This window comes from Bidens hawaiensis, unplaced genomic scaffold (genome assembly GCF_021521415.1).
Source record: "Bidens hawaiensis isolate Kalapana, Puna unplaced genomic scaffold, B.hawaiensis_p1.1 tig00015723_1, whole genome shotgun sequence".
Lineage (NCBI taxonomy): Eukaryota > Viridiplantae > Streptophyta > Magnoliopsida > Asterales > Asteraceae > Bidens > Bidens hawaiensis.
The window spans coordinates 557873-568644 of NW_027492403.1; positions in this window are offsets into that span (position 1 = coordinate 557873).

Here is a 10772-nt window from a genome sequence, read left to right on the forward strand (position 1 = left end):
AAGGAAGAAGCCTTGAAGGCTATAAATGAGGCCATAGAAAGTCCCCAAGCATTGGTAGCTGAGAAAACCACTCGTTCCACCGCCGAAGAAGCTAGGGCTGTTCTCAAGAAACAAATGGAGGAACAAGCCGAATTGATGAGGGCTCTCCAGGCTGAGTCAGCAACAAAAGACAAATGCTTGGCTGACCTTGCTGCTAAGAGCCGGTAGCAGGCCTTAGAATGTGCTGGCCACAAGATGGAGCTTGTCCGGGCCAAGGTGGACAAGAAATGGCTGTTTGCCAAAGGAATTACCAAGGTATGTATCCTTCTTTGTTGTAAATAATATAAGTATTCAAAGTTGCTTATACTTTATCACTTCAACAGGTCATCTCTGACGTCCCGGCGAGTGATGAGCTTGGGAACTGTGTTGCTGTCCTCCTGAAAACTTCTAAGCAGGCTGGCCGCCAACTAGGTTTCCAGGAAGGTTATAAGTTCGGTTCAACTTCCAAACTTCCTGAGGAATATATTTTGGCTAGCCAAGATACTGCCGCCGTCCTCATCCAGAAGACAAAGGATTATGATTCTTTGAAGTTTTCTTTGGGGAAACAGATATCTGAGCTTGCAGATAAAGAGGATAACATTGAGCAACTAAAAGACCTTCTTGACCTTGGTGAAGAAGATGAAGAAGATGCAAATGATGCGGAAGACAAGTTCGCGGGACATAATGACGCCGCGTCATAGATAGATTTTTCCTTTCCTTGTAATTAAGCTCTCTTTGTTGTAATCTCTTTTGCATAAATAAAGAAGTTTCTTTTTGCATCTGATACACTTTGTTTTATTTTTCATAATATACGTGTTTGTAGGATTTTCTTTATATGCCAATAAAGGATTACATAACAATACATGTCATAAATGACTGAAATAAAATTTCCATAGATGAGGCATAAGCCGAATTACAAAAGATGAAATTACATAGTTTGTGACTATCTAATTAGGCACGCAGGCCAAAAAAGAAAAACATACTACATGTAACATTTCTTTAGGTGGGCCCCATTCCAAGTTCAGGGGATCTCAGTCCCATCCAACTTTTCTAACTTGTAGACACCTTTAGACAAAACTTTCTGAATTCTATAAGGTCCTTCCCAAGTTGGGGCCAACTTGCCCGGAGGCTTCATTGTTGCGGAAGACAAAGTCTCCCGCATCGAACTCACATCTTTGGACCCGTGAGTTATAATATTTTTGTAACTGGCGTTTGTAATTGTGCTTGCGTATCGATGCTAGTTCTCTCTTCTCCTCGAGAAGGTCTAGATTCATCCGTAGTTCATGATCATTATCATCGATCAATAGTTTTCTTACGGATGGAATCCAAATCTCGGCGGGAATCATGGCCTCTGTGCCGTAGGTTAGACTAAAGGGGGTCTCAGAATTACTGGAATTCTTTTGGGTGCGAATAGCCCATAGTACATGGGGCAATTTGTCAACCCAACCCGTCCGTTTAGTCCCTAACCTTGTTTTGATTCCTTCCTTGATGGTCCGATTGGTTCTCTCAACCTGACCGTTTGCTTGCGGGTGGGCCACAGATGTGAAAATATGAGAAATCTGCAATTCTTTCAACCATTCCTGTAGCCTGCTGTTCGCGAACTGAGTACCGTTGTCACTAACAAGTTCCAGAGGAAGGCCAAACCGGCATATGATGAATTCCCACAGGAATTTCTTAACACTTGCTGCTTTAATGGAAGCAACCGGTTTGGCTTCCACCCACTACGTGAAGTTGTAATATTTTTGCAACTGGCGTTTGTAATTGTGCTCGCGGATCGATGCTAGTTCTCTCCTCTCCTCGAGGAGGTATAGATTCATCCGGAGTTCATGATCATTATCATCATTGTTTGCTCCGGACCCATCTTACGTTGTTTCTGAACAATCGGTGTAAACATAGGGTTTACCCTCAACTTGTGTTCCGCAATGCTCCGCGGGACACCAGTCATGTCCGCGGGTTGCCATGCGAAGACGTCAATGTTCTTTGATAACAACTGTTTTAAAAAGGTCCTTACTATCTCAGAGATAGCAGGTCCAATTGTTATAGTTTGATCAGGAAACTGCTTGTTCAAAACCCATTTCTCCGATTCAGTCCTCAGAGATTGTTTTGGAATTTTGCTGGGTTTTGAGCTTTCTGTGGTGAAGCAATGTCGATTGACATGAATTATTGCTACGCCGGTGCGGGTTGGAACTCCGACCGCACCGTGAGCTGTGGACGGGTGAGCATTGAAATCTCCAATTGCTTCTCTCCCCAGGATGATGTCATGTTTTGACGTTGTAGGTAACTAAAAATTCGACATCTTCGGTCCTTGAATGAATTCCATCGCTTAAAGTGACCGGGAAAGAAATCACCCCTCGCGGGTGCATTATCTCTCCTCCAAATCCTGACACAGGAGCATGGATGGGTTTAAGTCTCTCTTTATCTTCCTCATCCAGTTGTTCAAAGCACTGTTCATACATGATGTCCAATGTACTACTAGTGTCAAAGAAAACATACTGGGAGCGATAGTGACCAAAGAGGGCGGTGATAATCAGGGGGTTTTTGTTGTTAGGACCACCTTTGACTCGTGAAAAAATTACTGGTTCATTTTTCCACTCATCTTCGTCACATTCTCTTCTCTTTCCTCCCGTCTTTCGTCCGCCCTGGATCATATGGACGTTCAAGTCCTTGACTTGCTTTTTGGATGGGCCTTGGTTATCCAGCATGGGAGCTTTTCCATTCACGGGCTTTCCATCTTTTTCTAGGTGTCCAAGTTTCCCGGACTTCACATCCGTCTCAATTTCGCTCCTCAAAGCATTACATTAGTTCATGTTATGACCAATGTCATTATAACACGAACAATGTTTTTTAGTGTCGAGGAATGATATCCTCGTGAGTGGCTGTGGTTTCTGGAAATTCACGTTCTCTGTAGTGAGAATTTATGCGAGAGTCTTTGAAATAGGAGTCCACCTGTTGGGGCCTAGAATCGATGGGTCCCCCTTTGTTCTTGTTGCCGACTAGAGATCGTGCATCATATGGTTTTGATGCTTCCGTGTTCGGCTGCAGTCTTGACCAGATTGGTCCCTTTGCATGTTTATTGGGTCTCGGATTTTGAAATTCAACTTTAAGTTTTTTCTTTGAATTATTATTCCCCAATATTTTTTCAGTATTGGCGAACAACTTTGCTGCAGTCATAAGATCGTCCCATTATTTTGGCATTCCATCCTTACCAGTGAGTGTGCCGATCATCTCGTCACATTTGACATTCTTGCGGAAGGCACCTCGAAGAATGTCCTGGCTGATTGCACCAATGTTCAGACTTTCATCATTGAACCTGGTAATAAAATCCTCTATGGATTCGTTATCACGGCGGACAACATCCAGAATTTCCGACTGGTCACGTGTGTGTTTTTTCTGCTGGCTGAATTGTTGTGAGAACTTCTTCACCAGATCATCCCAGCTAGAAATTTGACCGACAGGTAACTTATCAAACCATTCCCTCGCTGCCCATGTTATTGTCAATGCGAACATGTGACACCAATAAGGGAGCGTCCATCCACTCACACCACCTACCGCCACGAAGTTTTGGAGGTGATCACTTGGATCAATCATGCCATTATATCTACCCACCGTTGTAGGTATTTTAGCATTGACAGGAAAAGGTGATGTCGCAATGCTTGCTATGAATTTCGACTTCTCGGCAAAGGATGCTGAGCGGTATGGCTTTGTGAAATCTTCCTCACCGTCGCTATGATACTCAGCGTGGCGGACTACGTCCCGCGGGCGACTGCTCCTTTCCTGTGAACTCATTCTGCTATCACCCGTGTAGAAACTGTAGTTTCCCGAGTGATACGTTGAGTCGTAACTGTCATACTCATCAAAGTAAGACGGCGTCCGCATGTCTATGCGAGGACGAGGTCGCAACCTTCATGGTTCAACAAATTCCTGTTCGGTTTGTTGACTGTGGCGGATCTGACTTCTCCTCGCCGTTGGAGGGAGAGAAAGAGATCTCTGGGGAGATTCTTCGTAAGTCAGAGCATGGGCGTGAAGATGTGCATTCCGCACTCTTCGCTCATATTCCGCTTTCATGTTCTCTTGTTGGACACGAAACCATTCTTCCGGGGACAGTAGTCCGCCGGATCTGGAATTCTGACGGTGAGACCTCGCCATATCAGAATCATCGGAATCCTCTTCCGGATCTAATACTGACTGTGTTCGGCGGGTCTCCCTCATAATTCTTCCAAGGTCACCCAGATTAGATCCTTCTAGGGCCGTTACATGTCCTAAATCGTTAGGACTTGGCCCAGTTGGTGCAGTGACGTGTTCAAGGGTACGACCACCTGGTGTTGTCTCGGTAGTTCATGAACCAAGAGCTGTCACACGTGCAAAAACACTCGAGGCAAGGCCTTCAGGTATTTCAGTGTTAGTCACATGTGAAGCAAGTACAGGAGTTCCCGTCGTCCCCTCAGGAAGTTTACTCATACTTTAAACGAACCGAAAAACCAACGAAAATTTGTGCTTTTCTAACACCAAAACGGATGGCGCCAATGAAGAAATACGGATCCAATCCCATGGTATGGGTCCTGGATCCAATGATCTAATCGACATTAGAACAAGGAAGAAAAAAAAACATATAAATGATATAATCAACACAATTCCAAACACGTTACAATTTGTAAATAAACATATAAATGATATAATCGACATTAGAACAAGGAAGAAAAAAAAAGGATGTCATAATGATCTCTTGCCTGATTTGCAAATGTCGTAAGGTCGTAATTGGTTTGTTGATTTGGGAATGTGTCGAACAAATATATCAAACCCAAGGGGACTGGAAAGGCACAACAGAAACTGGTCGGCTGATTATTTTTAATTGTTTGTTTAAATTCAGATTTTATTCAATTAATAAATAGGTTTTAAATGTTTATTAGTCACCTTTAATTGAATGCCTCAGACAATTCTTTGATTCATTGTTTGAGCAACTCTCTTCAATGTATTACATGGGTCATTTTCAAAAATGATTTATTCAATTGAGTCATTAATTTATCATTGGGTTTACTAAGTTTAATGATTTCTTTACAGAATTTATAGAGAAAATTAATAAACTAAAAAATCGCTACTAAAGTTTTCATATTTTTTTTAGATATCAAGGAGTTATACAGTCGGAAAAACAAGGGTCCGCTCGTTAATACGATAATGTACGCTCTGAATAAAACCAAAAACAGATTGATTCGTGCGAACTAGAATACATGTGCCCTTCATCCAACAATTAAAATAAAAGATGATAATCAATATGTTGTTGAAGACATCATATGATTGAGACATGCAGGTTAATGAAATATTTCCATATATAAAAGGAACAAAATATTAGTACATTTTGTCGTACAATAATATAGGTAACAAAGTTGGTCCATCCACGTTTTGGTATGTGTGGACGGTAACAAACAAAGAATCCATGAGCTGTACACATCTAAATCTAATTGACATTACTAAATTAATCATATATACCTATGTGATCGGTGTTACAAATTAAGAATCTTATTTGAAAGTTTAGTGGCCATATTGGGGTTGTCATTTTCGATAGGTTATGACCATCGGGGTCATTTTGTGTTACATATAGTAGCGTAAATTTATGAAATACCTTGCAACGACACACAGACATGATACATGAATAATTATATTTGTGTGGTTAATTTAACCCGTTGTTGAAAGGTTAATTTAAATATAACAAGTTTAATAAATTTACAAATTACAAAATAACTGAGTTAACATGTTAACCTCTTAAGAATAATTTAAATCTTTTGGTATTAGAACATGAGTCATTTCCTTAACGTGGTTTTCGTTAAAAATTTGTTGTAAACCAATTTATTAATTATTTTTCTACAAAAGCTGCATGGAAAAAACACATGTTGAAAAAATCGTTTCTAACTAGTTTTCCTACAAAATTATGTTGTTTTAAAGTTTCAATATTTTTCCAACAAATTGTTTATTAATTAATTATTTTTTTTTTCTAATTTGCTTGCTACAACTTTTCAACAAATATATAATACTATTGATAATATATATAATTATATTTATAATGATTTTCAACAAACGGAAATAAAAACATAATTGATAAATGTATTTTGGTTTGAATTATGTTGGAGAGTTAGAAACAATTTTCCAAAGAAGAATCGTATTGTTACTATTATGTTACAATACAACACCAAAATCAAAGCTAGGCTTGTTTTTTTGTTTTTTTTTTTTGGAAATTCATCTTACATTTGTTGAAATTACATGTTTGTAGGAGTTTTATATATAATTTTTGCAGTAAAATGAGATTCTTTCTAGTGTTGTTCTTTAGATTAGACTTACACGTAAAATAAGATGCTTTCTAGTGTTGTTCTTTAGATTTGACTGACTTCTACGGACGTTCTTTTTGGTTAGGCCATATTGTATATATGCTCCAAACCTTTCTATAATAACGCATATACTCTTGACTGTTTACAAGCGGGTAACATCGGTAGTCTTCAAAAAATATGGTATGTTATGAGGTAAAGAAATGAATGAGAGAATGCAATGGACGTGGTAATAGAATGTATAAAGGAATAAAATGGATCATTACCATTACATTGTGATGTTTGGTTACCATGTAGGATTGAAACGATTCTTCAATTTATTATTGTTAGAGTAAATAATATTATTATTATTAGCAGCAAATGTTAATATTATTAGATAATAATAATAATAATAATAATAATAATAATAATAATAAATAATATGAATATTCATAATAACTAGTTTTTAAGACCCACGTGTTGCAACGAGATTATTAAACCGAAATAAAAATAAGCGTAAAAACATTGTATCACGCATGTATGTTATGAAATGTTAACACACCAAATTTAGATTTAATAGTTAATGTGTTGTAAAACACACACATTTCCATGCACATTTTAATGTTGGTTTACGTTTAACTTTCATGTTTATCGAGTTATTTTCGAGTGAAATTACATATTTGTGTATGATATAGGTCCCATGGATGAGAGAGCGGAAAGAAAGCCTTAACGAAAGGAAACGGGGCTAAAACAAGGATTGAATCGGATCCGGTGTGCGTATACGAAGTTAAACGAGTTAAAAATCAAAAAAACGTGGTGATATGGCTGGCCAGAATGACAAAACGGCAATTTTTTCTTGTATTGGTTCACTTGACCGGGTCTGTTTGTTTAATGGGTTGGATTTTAGGGTTTTAACGAATTTTACATTATATAAACATCACATATCAACACAAATTCGATAGACAGCCTAATTCTAGCCACCAAACATCATTTTTGGATGAATTACCAAGGAGGAAAAGCTATCGGTTTGAAGTTTCATCACCAGGTTGTCGGTTTTGAGTATTTTAACGATTGTGAGTTCGTTTTTGAGTTTTAGACATTCAAACAAGTTGTTGTCAGTTTCTAATGAACATGTTTATCATATTTATATATTTTATCTGTTTTTCATTCATTATGCTTGGCTAAACTTGTTTGAATCACCTAGGTTTGATGTTTAACGGTTTAAATTAACTAGTTTAGGGTGCTTAACGTGTGGTTGATTGTTTGTCTGTTGTAAAGCTCGTATTTTTTGATATAATTCTGTGTTTACTTGCTGCCATAGATGTATTTTAGGTTGCATGTACCCCGTGTGGTTGATTATAGCATGAATTAGTTTCGTGTCGTTGTTAATTGCATAGTTCGGTTCATACTTTGTGTGTTGATTGATTGTGGTAGACGTACCATTAGGGTTTGCATTGCTTAGATCATTAAAACCAGTAGGTTCACCACCTTTGACTTGGACCAAGACCTTAGGTGTCATTTTATCTTGCTAGTTTAGTTGATTTGGTTATTCGTTGCGAGACCACGTGTAGTTTTCCAACTGTCTACTAGGTAGTTTGTGAGTTGAGTTATTTTGTCCTTAGTATAGAGTTACCCCTTCTCTCCTAGGTTGGTAATAGCCCGAGCCTTAGTGAGACATGTGACTTAGACATGGACCAAGTGATTAGTCATTAAGGTACTTAGATAAAACAACTAAGAATTAAAAGTTATCTAGACGTTGTTAGGGTTTACTGGTAAAAATACTGTGGGGACCCAGTGTCTTGACCTCACCTATGTTAGATCATATTGGGCTGGTTTTCAAGAAAAATTCATGAAACAAAATTTCCTACGCCAAAATCTGCTCGTATCTGTGATGAAATTTGTTCTTTCCGAATGAGGGCATATGACTCTTTTTGTGAGGCCTGGGAGAGATTCAAGGACATGCTTGTTAGTTTTCCTCATCATGGCCTGGTGACATGGATGCTTGTCGAGAAGTTCTATAACGGGGCGACGCAGCACACTAGAGAGATGCTATATCAGAAGACCAAAATCTGTTGAAGAAAAAACTTCTTGTCGAATGATTTGATCTGTTCCAGGACCTTGCCACGAGCTATAAGGGGCGAGAGACTAAGGCCCCAACTAATACAGCAAAGGATTGTACGAATTTGATTCAAACACCTCACTTCAAGCTCAAGTTGACTCACTAAAGAAAATGGTGAAGGGTCTCACGGTGATCAGTGTTGCGAAGTGTGAGGTGTGTAGAGGCGGCCATGACACCATCAATTGTCCAGTGACTCTTAGTGAAAATTAGGATGCAGTTTACTTCATCAATAACGCCTTTCGATATCAAAACCCCGCCTTCGTCGATAACACTGGCTGGAGAAATCAGAATAACTTTCATGGAGGCCAAACCAGTGGCTATCAGCAATAGCAACAATGTCGAGAAAACCTATTCGCGTTGAGTGGTCCAGGACAGGGTAATGTCAAGCTAGGTGATAGTGGTGAGAAGAAATCCTCGTTGGAAGAGATGATGCCGGAGATTCTGAGGCGAGATGAACGTAGCCGAGTGATAAACGAGGCGAAATTTGCGGAGCATGATACGATGTTGAAAAACCAAGCCGTAACTTTAGCAAATCTTGAGAGACACGTCGGAGAGATCGCTAGTCAGTTATCGGAGAGAGCGCTAGGAAAAATGCCAAGCAACACAGAGACAAATCCACGAAGATTCACCAAAGCAATAATGACTAGGAGTGGCGCTGGGGCACGTGACGAGCTCGTTATTTAGGAGGTGATTACAGGAGGAGTCGTCGAGAAGCCTGCGGTTGATGGAGAGAAGCAGGTAGACGAGGAGATTCAGATAGAGTCTCCACTGGCCGAGGTGCACTAGAGGCGCAACCCAACAAGTACAACACATGCTGAGAAGCAATCCAAACCGTTATTGAGAGTTTATAAGCCTAAGTTGCCATATCCTGGGAGACCCCAGATGGACAAATACGAGGAGCAGAACGCCAAATTCTTAGAACTTGTTAAGCAACTTCACAAAAATGTTCCATTCCTTGAGGCACTGACTCAAATGCCCAAATATGCCAAGTTCCTCAAGGACGTTCTCACGAATAAGAAAAATTTAACCCAAATATGCTCGTTCGCATTAATAAGTTCATCTTCTCGGGGACTTCATTATTCTTGACATGAACGAGGATGACAGTGTTCAGCTCATTCTAGGAAGACCTTTTCTTGCCACCGCACATGTGTTGATTGACATTTACGATGGTAAAATGATCCTTCAAGTTGGGGATGAGAACGTCACATTTGACGTACGACAGTCTCTCAAACATCCCAAAACGGCTGATGACTCCCTATACTTTATTAACATGATCATGACTCATGTGGGGGAGTTTTTCAGTGAAATCTGTGGGGGCTCTGCCTCACACCCACAGATTTTAGATAGGGAGATTCCAGAGTTTGAGATGGTCGCCATGATTGAACAGCCCTTTGATGCTGACGCCGAGTCGTCCTCCCTTGATTCTAATTTGACTACCGAGATCATGCGAGTTGATCCGAAGGACCGACCTTCCATTGAGAGTCCTCCTTCTTACTTATAACTAAAAGATCTACCCACTCACTTGGAGTACACGTTTTTGGATGAGGAGAGGAAGCTGCCAGTGACTATTGCTTCTGCACTGATGGAGGGCGAGAAGAAGAAGTTGATAAAGGAGCTCAGGGCGCACAAGAATGCCATTGCTTGGAAGATTATCGGCATCAAAGGTATAAACCCCTCATTCTGCACTCACAAAATCCTCATGGAGGAAGATTTCAAAACCGTTGTTCAGCCTCAGAGATGGCTAAATCTGAAGATGTAGGATGTGGTGAAGAAAAGGATTATCAAACTCCTTGACGGAGGGATCATCTCTCCCATTTCTGATAACGCCCGGGTTACTCCAGTACAAGTGGTTCCTAAGAAAGGTGGCATGACTGTCGTCACCAATGAGAAAAACGAGCTCATTCCCACTCGAACTGTACCTGGTTGGAGAGTCTGCATTGACTATCACAGACTAAATGATGCCACCAGGAAAGATTGCTTACCTTTACCCTTTCATTAACCAGATATTGGAGCGTTTAGAAGGTCAGCAGTACTACTTCTTCCTTGATGGTCTCTCTGGGTATTTTCAGATCCCGATAGCTCCAAATGGCCAGGAGAAAACCATATTCACTTGTCCTTACATCAAGTTTGCCTATAAACGTATGCCCTTCGGACTTTGCAAAGCTCTAGCCACATTTCAGAGATTCATGGTGGCTATATTACATGACATGATCGAGGACTCCATGGAGGTTTTCATGGACGACTTTTCGGTATTCAAGAGTTCTTTTGATCATTATCTTTTCAATCTTCAAAAGACGTCGTCTCGTTGCGTTGATACCAACCTAGTCCTTAATTGGGAGAAG